The sequence below is a fragment of the Ornithodoros turicata genome, chromosome 5, assembly GCF_037126465.1.
Source record: "Ornithodoros turicata isolate Travis chromosome 5, ASM3712646v1, whole genome shotgun sequence".
In the NCBI taxonomy this organism is placed as follows: Eukaryota; Metazoa; Arthropoda; class Arachnida; order Ixodida; family Argasidae; genus Ornithodoros; species Ornithodoros turicata.
In genome coordinates this window covers 20,746,847-20,757,957 of record NC_088205.1, presented here as the reverse complement: position 1 = coordinate 20,757,957, position 11,111 = coordinate 20,746,847, and the positions used below count along the sequence as shown (strand labels likewise).

The 11,111-nt window shown below is 46.5% G+C and overlaps 1 protein-coding gene across 1 annotated transcript in view; it reads right to left on the bottom strand.

The window, feature by feature from the left end:
- Positions 1-920: 920 nt before the first annotated feature.
- Positions 921-11,111, bottom strand: part of LOC135395372 (uncharacterized) — a 107,469-nt gene continuing 97,278 nt past the window's right edge. The window contains exon 4 of the mRNA XM_064626610.1: positions 921-1,166. The gene's annotated coding sequence lies outside the window, so the exon portion shown is untranslated. The remainder of the gene's footprint in view (positions 1,167-11,111) is intronic.

The window sequence follows — 11,111 nt, the reverse complement described above, 5'->3', positions numbered from 1 at the left end:
AAAAAAAAAAAAAGGCACCAGCAGTGAGATTCGAACCCACATCCTTCGATTGCCAGCAATCAGTGGGTGTGTGTTCGGATCCCGCCTTTGCTCCAACTGCCATCATTCAATTCTTGGTCGGTTGGTCGCCGTGCTTCCTGTCATCGATTTGCAAAATGGGGGAGTCACGTAAGCGTGCCGTACGAGTGTCTTGACGAATGATCATGACCGGCAATCTGCAAGAACTTTCTCGAGGAAGATAAATCATTTGTTCCAGATTTTCGTGAATGCTGGATAAGTAAATTATACTCTTATTACTTGCCTACAACAAGGTGGCTCATGCTCAAGATTCAAAGTCGCTTTTCGATGGAAAATAAATGAATAAAATCCAGCTCCCGTGGCATAGTCGTTAGGAATTAAGATGGCCGCTTTTCATGCCGAGACTGGGAGGTGACGTGGTTCGAATCCCCGCACCGGCTGTGCTGTCTGGGGGTTCCAGACGAATGTCTGCACAGTTCCCTCGAAGTCGGCCCAGGACGCATACTAACCACCCTCCCTTGTATCCCATTCCTTCCTGCTGTCCTCTCTCCATCTGTTGACATCTGTACGCCGCTCATAGCCACAGTTGCTTCGCGGCGCTAACTCGAAAGCAAAAAAACAATAAAGAAAAGAATAAAACAATTGTATCACCATTGCGGTTATAAAAATAACTACACGATTTTTTTCGGCTTAAACGCCTTTCACAAGATCTTATAGAGCGCAACTAACACCGTAAAAAAGCGTTGCGCGAGTTAACTCAAAATTATTTTGAGAGGGAATCTGGTTTTATAGGAAGAACCCTATAGGTTCCTCGGATACGACGTGGAGCCTCCTTTCTTCTATTTATATATGACGTGACTGAACGCAAACATGCAAAGAAATAAGCCAACTGTCACAAAAAATAACGGCATTTAAGTATACTTTTATTATCTTTTAATACACAGTGCAGCGTACGCTGTAACAGCAAGTTTCCTGTTCATATATCGCGGGCGTTTTTTTTAACTTGTCCGCAGCAATTCCTAGCAGTACTCGGGGCCCCGTTTCTTTCGATTGTCCTCGGTGGGTGTCTTCGTTTACATCGTCTATGGCCGGTCGATCCTATACATGGGTCGTATTCTACTGCGGAAGTTTCTTTCCTCGAGTTACACCTGAAAAACAATGAAGCCACAGTCTAAAAACAAAGGTTCACCGCATAGCATGCTCCTAGCAACCCATCATCCCGAATGACAACGTTCTCTCCCTTGATTTGATGAAAACGACGCCATTTTTGTGGGAACTATATGAACTGCACAATGTCACAAAAATGGCGTACGCCCCCGTATGCACACCTCCCTCTTCATTACCTCTCTCATTTTTAAAAGTGTATATTATGGAATAGAATAGAATAAAAGTAGAAAAAAAATGGAAACGTAGGTCTCACTGGTGCGACCAGCTGTTCCATGACGCTTGATGTGTGAAAGCACTGAATGATTTATTATGGAATGAAGATTCATTCCCATTCATTTCATTTTGGCCACCTCTTTAACGTGCGCCGAAGTCTCGACACACGTACACAGGAACAACCGTACCCTTGAGCAACTTGTACCCTTCCAGCACCTGTCGCCACCGTCCTCGGCCGGGTCCTGACGGCTTGGACGATGAGACATTTTTTTCATCAGTAGCCACGCGTGTGGCCTTTCGAAACGATCCAAGAATGCTGTTTCACGTAACGTGTCACAAAATTTATCAAACTGCTCGTAAGTGACGCAAAAGTTGGCACACGTATACACATTCGTGGAATTGTGGCACGTTAGGTAAGGCGATTAAGACGATTCAGGTTTGCGTGACGTGACGCAGAAAAATACTTTTAGGAGAACCACTCCATAGCATGAACACCATCCAGAGCTGGACAAATTACTTTTATTTTGTGATGCATTACCATTATAGCTTTGGTAAGTAATGTATTACGTTGTCGTGTTCATTACTTTGGCATTCGGTTTTTCCGTCCTTCTTTGCGTTTGAAGCTCACGTTATAAAGAGACTACCAGCCCTAATAACAATAAGGGTGATTTCATCTAGAGATAAATAAGACTGGTTGCAGCGTAGGAGATGTTGCTGTTCAAAGACTCCACTCGAGCTCCTCAGTCCTTGGTGTCGGAAAACGAGCACGGGGATTTTCTATTCATAACTGCTCGCCTTATACAATGCGTCAACGTTCCACATAAGTATCAAGTAATGGCATTATGCATATCTCGACCAACATGTAATACCACTGTGACTGCAAACCGAATGGAATTCCCCAGAGAATGGTAATCGCATCGAATGTCATTCGTTTGTCTTACATCGAGCTACACGAAGAAAATGAATGTCATTGGCAAATGATGTCAGTGTCGCTAATTAAGACACCAGGGTCGAACATATGAAGCATTATGCAGGTACATCACTTATATCTTTATTTCTTTTGCACGAAACTAGCGAAACATTAGGTTATTTCACAAAACAGTTGCCTTTTCAAAGACACTTAATAGACGAGTTCATAAAATCCCAGAGTGCTTAGCGCCGCTTTGAACTGTGGGAGTTTACTAATACGAAAGGAACGGGTGACCTCCAAACTGTTCCGATTTCTCCCCTACCGGTCCATTGTCCACGACGTGTCAAGGTCAGCGAAATGTGAAGGATTATTCTTGGTTCCGCCGCCCAGCAAGTGCCCAGGATGCAATGCGTGCGCAAAGAGCACTGGGATTTTCTGAACTCGTCTATTGGCTAAATACCACAAGCAAAGACAAATAAGGAGCCTATCTGCACCTTACTTGGCAACGTGGCGACTGGGAAATAGGGTACACTCTTAAAAATGAACTTCACCGCATAGCGCGCTCCTAGCCAACCATCATCTCGAATGATATCGTTATCTGCCCTGATTTGTTGAAAACGGGAGGCGTACGCCATTTTTGTGACAATTATGAACCGCATAAGTGTCACAGAAAAGGCGTACGCCTACCACTTTGAACAAATCAGGGCACATAGCGATATCATGCGAGATAATGGTTGGCTAAGAGCGTGCTATGCGGTGAAGTTCATTTTTAAGAGTGTAGTTCTCTGAAAAACAGTGTTTAGCCTTCGTTTCTTCGTGTCAAAAGTTATCAAATTCGTGATAAAATATTGGAGTACAACTTTTCATTCGTCTTTCATTTCTTCGAATGGTTTATCTTCGTTGTTTTTGACGACTCTCTACTGCGAGGATACTCTGTCGGTGTGAGAGGGAAAAGCGAACGAGTTCCCCAAACTTGTTCGCTGGGCGAATATCATTCGCATGTATTGCCATTTGATTTCACACTGTGACACGAAACGAATGTCATTCGCTGGGAATGGCATTCAATTTGCCGTGTGACAGGGGTATAATATCATTACATTATTCCTTCAGAAAATGAATGCATTACCATTATGATTTGCCATCTGACAGAAGAAAAACGTGTACTATTTCGGACTTACTAAGTCCTTAAACAACGTTTTTCGAAAGCATTTTCGCGCAACACTTGACGTAGAAAGTCGTCGTTTACACTCGCGTCATGTGCTGTCATAACACTGAAAGAAGGATCTCTGATCGGCTGTCTGTGGTTGCCCGTAGACCATAGCAGCACCGTTGTACGACTCGCAGAAATTGTCGCAAAACGATGTCTTAGCGCCTTTTCCTCCAAATCTAAACAAATCTAGAGCTCCACTCGAGGCCACTTTTATGACCGGAGGAAATGTCTTCTTCCACTGGATTCCGGAAATTGTGTTGTGGCCGAGCTTCCTTCCGTGAATCTTGCTTGGTGTAAAGTAGCCGCAGCAAAGAAAAAAAAAAAAAAAAAAGGAAAATCTATCTCATGACGTCAGAAGAAGGGAGATTGTAAGGCTATCAATTCTATCTTTGGCAAAAGGTTCGCCAATGTTGGGTTCAGCCTGTATTTTATGACGTCGTAAGTGAGCTATATGCCAACATTGTGTGTTTGAGTGTGTCCGCCCATCCGAAAGGTCTCAGCAATCGACGAGACTTTTGGAGCCTTCAAAACGTGGTGTGTGTGAAACAAGGGCAGGTATTCGGTGAATAAAAATGAGGATTTTAAGCTGGCGTTGCTATTGTCGGCTTTGTGTAAAAGGAAGAGTTTAAAACGGGAAAAATACTCGTGTGTGTGTGTGTTTGGTACAATACAGAAGTGTTGATCCGTATGTTACCCAGGAAGAGCTCACTAAACAGAGAACAAACACACTGTTATAGTGTATGGCGAAACGCGCGACAAAGAGAAAAAGAGAGAGTACGAGATCGGCCAACATTCTACCCTCTATGTGAATCCCGGAAGAGCATGCCATGTCCTCAGGACCTCAGCCAGTTCCCTATCTGGAACAGTGCCAGTGCTGAGGGAGGAAAGTTGGGAAATAGGCGAGAACGTGAAAGAGAGAGGCGATCGTTCAGTAGGTTGCACAAGTCGCAGTTCAACGTATAAGAACGACATCTCGGGTGTTCAACTTTATAATACATTCTTTTTAAAATTGAACTATGAAAATAAGTTTGCTCAAACTTGCTCCCGATGAAATCCTACTTTCAAACACTGCTTATTAAATACAGGGTGAAAAAGAGGCGCCTTTCGGAAACCGGTTGAGCACGTCCGGTACGCGCACTTGGGGGAAGAGATCAGTTGCAACTCCCGAACGCAGGCCCTCGAGGTATCATCATAAGTAAATAAATAAATAAATAAATGGAGGAGGGCGATCCTCCTGGCCGCCATCGGTTCACTTCCGATCGTTCTGCTTCCGGGTCGGGATGCACTCTCTCTTTCTCTCTCTCTCAAGTATTCCGTGGATGGTGTTCCTCATTAAGTTCCGTTCTCGAAAACCTCGCGGGGTATTCTGGTTCATCATCATTCGGACTAAAGTCAGAAACTTGCCGTAGAAAAGACTGCCATTTTGAATGTCATTCAATGTGGGGATGCTGTGGTGATTTACAACTGTTCAAACGTGTTTTGTTCCGTTTAATTGTACTGTAGGGGATACGGCTGTTTAAAATCAGCACTCCGTTGCTTATCTCATCTCAAATCTCCAAGTGTTTGCAAGAGTATTTCTTTTGAGTAACAAACGCGTGTAGCACATTGTCCATCTTCAAATACAATATTGGCACAACACTTTCAAGCCTAACGGAGGTAATATGAGACGGCGAAGTACTGACAGGCGATTTTAGTTAACCGAGTCAGCCCGAACAATACAATGTCTTCGCGGTCGAGTACACATACAGGATGTCCAAGAAAACGTGTAACTAAATTATAATAAAAAACTACTCCACTTAGAACCAAGCGGTCAACGGCATTTATTCTTTCTACACTGTTAAAATAGATGGGGGGTGATGGCAGGATAGGCTCGCCGTTGTTGGCCACACAGAAGTGGGCGTCGTCACGACTATAGCTGTTAAAATAGAACTTCACCACGTAGCACGCTCCTAGCCAACCACCATACCGAACGAATTCTGTGTCGTGATTCGTTCAAAACAGGGGGAGGAGCCTATCTAGGACAAGCATAATGTGTCCCAGACAGGCGCCTCCTCCCATTTGCAGTAAATAAGGACACAGAATGATATCATTCGGAATGACGGTTGGCGAGGAGAGTGCCATGTGGTGAAGTTCTGTTTTAACAGTGTAGGTTTTTTGTACCTCGTTAAGTTTTATCACTCTACACTCTTAACAATGAACTTCACCACATAGCACGCTCCTAGCCAACCATCATCTCAAATGATATCGTTATCTGTCCTGATTTGTTGAAAACGGGAGGCGTACGCCTTTTTTGTGACAATTATGAACAGCATAAGTGTCACAAAAAGGCGTACGCCTCCCGTTTTCAACAAATCAGGGCAGATAACGATATCATTTGAGATGATGGTTGGCTAGGAGCGTGCTATGTGGTGAAGTTCATTTTTAAGAGTGTAAAAACAGAACTTCACCGCATACAGTACGCTATGCGCCAACCATTGCCGCGAATGATAGGGTTATCGGTTCTGATTCAAAGAGAGATGGAGGCGTACGCCTTTTTATGTTAGTTATAATATATCTGGGGTTCCGCGTTTTCGATGTTTATTTTTGGGCAGATTCGGCGTATGTTTTTCGATGTTTAAGTTTGTATCTCCCGCCCTCTATTACCTTGTCGCAGCAGAGCATACGGGACATATTTCTTGGGCTACCACCGCCGTTCCTGGTAGTGGGGGACATCAATGCCCACCATCCACGGTGGGGAAGTGCACGTACAGACAGGAGGGGCATAAGATGGGTTGACGTCATCGACGAAATGGACCTGTGTCTGCTCAATGATGGTTCACCAACGTTCCTGCGTAGAGATTTCTCAACTGACGTCCTGGACGTGTCCATCTGCTCAAAAGATGTTTCCAGGAGTCTCTCGTGGTCGACTGATGTCGATGGGAAAGGAAGTGACCATTTGCCCATCTACATTTCATGCGACAGGTATACTGGCCAACCCAGGACCAAATTTGTTAGGTTAATTAACTGGAAGGACTTTCGATCGTCTTGTTCAGAATTGGCGCAGCCGAACATGTCAGCAGAGCAGCTAACCGAAACGCTGACTACTTCTCTTCGATGCTGTTCGCGAACCGTAAAGGTCGCGACAGGACATATGGGAACAAATCCTCGCGTGGAACAACTACGAGCGCAAAGGCGGAGAGCTGAACGAAAGGCTAGACGATCGGGGCTGTTTCAAGACATCATAGAAGCCCGGCATACTGCCAGGGTAGTACAGAAGGAACTAAAGAATGTTGACAGAGAGCGCTGGCGTCAATTCTGCGCAACGCTGTCGCCTTTTACCCGCGCTGCCAGAGTGTGGAGCGTGGCCCGGAGTCTGAGAGAGACCCTCCCGCCCAAAAATCCTTTGGGAGTGCTAGCGCTGTCTCTCATGCGGTCCGAGAACTCTGTTGCGCTGGACTTCTGCAAGATTATATCCGCAAATTCGCAAGCTTCAAACACTGACGTATTCCGCGCTTCCACTTCCGAGATACAGGAGGCGATCTCACGAAGAGAACCAGTGGTGAACGAACAGATGGATATGGACTTCACATTGGGTGAATTCAGAGCCGCGGTGTGCCTGTCACGAGTACAATCGACGCCAGGTGGAGACGGAATCTCCTATCGAGCCATCCGAAACCTTAGCGACGGCTGTGTTTCCTGTGTGATCCATGTCTTCAATACATCATGGAGAAGCGGTGAAGTGCCGCGGTCTTGGAAAGATGCCGTAGTAGTCCCGCTGTTAAAGCCTGGCAAGCACCCATCTGACCTGTCATCCTTTCGTCCAGTTAGCCTGACGAGTTGTCTTGGTAAAGTCTTGGAGCGAATGGTCTTGCATAGACTGGAGTGGTGGCTTGAGGGTCATCGTACCTTCCCCGAAGAGATGGCAGGCTTCCGTCGGAATCGTAGCTCCATAGACTCTGTTCTCGATCTCGTCACCACCGTCGAGCAAGCGAGGAGCCAGAAGAAAATAGTCATGGCAGTATTCCTGGACGTCAAGAGAGCCTACGACACCGTCAGTCATGCCAACGTTCTGCATCTTTTGTTGCAAGCAGGCGTTCCCGACAGAATGTTCTTCTGGCTGGCTGATTTTTTGCGCCATAGAACACTCTCTGTTCGCACAAAAGAAGGAGTCACTTCGAAAGTTGTCTTGACTCAGGGCGTACCACAAGGCAGCGTTTTAAGTCCTATCCTTTTCAACCTTGTAATGGCAGGCCTAAAGTCCTGTATCGCCCCTAAAGTCAATATATCTATCTATGCTGATGACGTCTGCATTTGGACTGTTGGGAAATCGAGGCCTGCAATCCTACGCCGTCTTCAGCATTCCCTGGATAACATCTTGCGGTACCTAACGGAGGCAGGCATGGATATATCAACTGAGAAAACAGCAGTCATGGCTTTTACTCGGAAGCATATGCATCGGTATCAGCTCTTCCTTGGCGATACGCCTCTTAGGCTGGTAGCACACCATAGATTCCTGGGTGTCATCCTAGACTCCAACTTGTCCTGGAAGAAACACATCGATCACCTGGACACAAAGGCACACCGGTGGATTTCCGTCATTCGCCACTTTGCTGGGCCGAAGTGGGGAATGAATGAGAAGTCTCTTCTGGCCATCCACAAAGCCCTAGTCCGAGGGACCCTGCTATATAGCCTACCAGTCTTGCACGGAATTTCACAGACGCAAGAACATCGACTGCGGTGTATTCTAGCACGGAGCTTAAGGGTATGTCTTGGCGTCCCGAGAGCCGCGGAAACGCGGATGGTGATAGCAGAAGCCCGCGAAATACCTATTGAAGTCTTACGGCAGAGGGAGACCATTCGCCATTACTTGCGCCTCAGAGCACACCACCGCCGCCATCCACTAATAGCAAAAGTTTGTCGCCGGAAGCAATGTAACGCATACAACTGTTTCATGGAAGTGAAACCTAAGGTTCCCCCGTTTTCTGCAAGATCACTGGTGCCCACGACGCCTCCGTGGTCGCTTCCAGTACCATCGATCGCATTGTCAATTCCTGGTCTTAATGTCAAACGAAACCAAGTGCCTACATCAGTTCTGAAACAGCTTGCAGCGGATATGATGCACAATCGCTATTCTGACCACACTGCAGTTTTCACTGACGGATCCTCCAGTCATGAATGTTCATCGTCTGCATTTGTTATTCCAACTGACGGTGTGTCACATGGATACCGTCTCTCACACCGCACATCATCAACGTCGGCTGAGTTATATGCTATCCTGTTGTTTCTACGTAAGACGCCCTGTGACGATCCGCGGGCCTGGGTCATCTACTCAGATTCAAAGGCTGCTCTTCAATGCATAGCCAACATGGGAATACGTGGATCGCTCGCCCCAGTTGTCACTGATATCCTCCATCAGGTTCAGCTTCTAAGCGATCACGGTCATCATATATCCCTGCAGTGGGTCCCGGGTCACTGTGGTTTGAGCGGAAACGAAGAAGCCGACAGAGCGGCAACGGCTGCCCAACAGTCTCCGGCTGTTATACCAACGGTGTTATCAAGAGGAGACAGGAGATCACTTCTGAATGAGCTCATTCAGCCACTAGCTCGCCAGCAGTGGAGTCGGGACATCACTGACAGGTCTCTCATGTATTCTGTGGATCCCACTATGTCCTTCTCAGTTCCTGACCGTTTACCACGCTGTTTCACGTCCCTCCTGCACAGGCTTCGTCTCAACGTTGCCTTCACTCCCCAATTCAAGTGCCGAATCGGATACTGTGACAGCTGCCTATGCTCCAAATGTGGCGTTGAAGCGAACATTGAGCACGTCCTAATAGAATGTAAGCTCTACGAAACGGAGAGGCGGCAACTCTGTGCTCAGCTGAGTGGTGCTAGCCGGCAGACGTTCAACCTGGCTGCAATTCTTGGCCCATGTCAGAGCCATGTCCAACACCGTCGAGGACTTCTGATGTTCTTGGAGTTCCTCTTGGCTACCGGCTTGCTCCAGACGCTGTAGGGTCCACCCCTGCATCTCAAGGACCATTGGCGCTTCTTTCATGTGCTTCTTCCTTTTGTGCGACGTATAGCGTTGCGCAACCAGACGACGGGAGTTCGAGTTGGACTTGCACATAACTTCATTTTCATATTTCACATCTCATGCTTCTCGTGTAATGGGGTAGGGTACTGCTCTCAAGCGGTGAATCACCCCAGGCCATAGTCATGATTTAGTTGTTGTTGTTGTTGTTTTCGATGTTTATTGATTTTCGCGAAATCAGAGTTTGTTTTTTTTTCGATGTTTTTCCTTGCGTGTACATGGTTTACCCGACAGTTATCGGCGAATAGCAATTACAATGTAATTTCAGTGCTGTGCGCGTTTAACGCAGCCTTAACAACAACAACAACCTATGCGAATTACCAGTTTTGTGAAATCACAAAAGGAACTTTATTGCTCCACAGCGAGGTGATGACGCATTCACGAAACCAACGAAAGCACAACTCAGTTAAGCTTATTGTAATAAATGCAAGCATACCTGCCGAGGTTCTTGTCAGACATTGCTGCGCGCTCCTTAGTTCGCGATTTCTACAAGTGCTGCAAGAAATGACCGGAAGGCGTTTGCTCACCTTGTTCGTACGGGGATTCTTCAGATTCACGTGGCGCCGCGATTGCACGTGCTCCGACATGCGCACCGCACCTCTTCCACAGCCCACATTAACTGTCACGCGACAATACTTGCATACGGCAACATCTTCCTTGCCTGAGAGTTCAAAATCTTGATTTTAGCAAACGTAGTCCGAGACCCTCTTCCTTTTTCTTCCCATCTCGGGTGCCGCGGAAAGGCGGGGCCGCCGTACGTGGGAAGTGGAAGTGTATGTACCGTCGTAACCTCTCCACTAAACAACTAAAAGCCGGTGAGCGAGGTTCTATACTTGACGTCACGTCCCTAAAAGGCTCACAAGCGCGGTACGTGGGGCACCTACAATGGCAGAAGAATGAGATTGCGACCAGCGCACCCAATCCGGGACAAAGGGATTGACCCCTGAACACTCAATGTGGTCGCAGGTCATCCAACCATAGCAAATACCAAGAAAAGAAGAGTAATAAAGGAAAGCCTGCTTGGCATGTTGGAATCCTAAGCTGGGCATGTGCAGCAATTTATCTGTCATGGTTCCTGGAATGTTCCTCTGTATTCGATTAAAACCGAATGAGGGAAAATTTAACCGGCGTACGTTTTTCCATTAAAATCGAAAACGCGGAACCCTACATATATCCAAATTGACACAAAAAGGCGTACGCCCCCTCTCCCTTCGAATCAGAATCGACAACCCTGTTATTCGTGGCAATGGTTTCCGCAGAGCGTGCTATGCGGTGAAGTTCTGTTTCTAGAGTGATATTATGCCAGTTTTTACGAACTGAAATCTGAAATTCGTCAACAAAAGGTAGATTTTTGTACCTCACCATTGTGAAGCGCATGCCGAATTTACTCAAGTTCATAATAATTGACATGGATGTTGAGGAGCTATCTCATCGGGAAAAATAGCCGAACACCCGTGCCACTGATCCGTGAGAGAATATTTACAGTGTCCCCGGAAATAACGTCTTGTATTGTTCACGAAAGA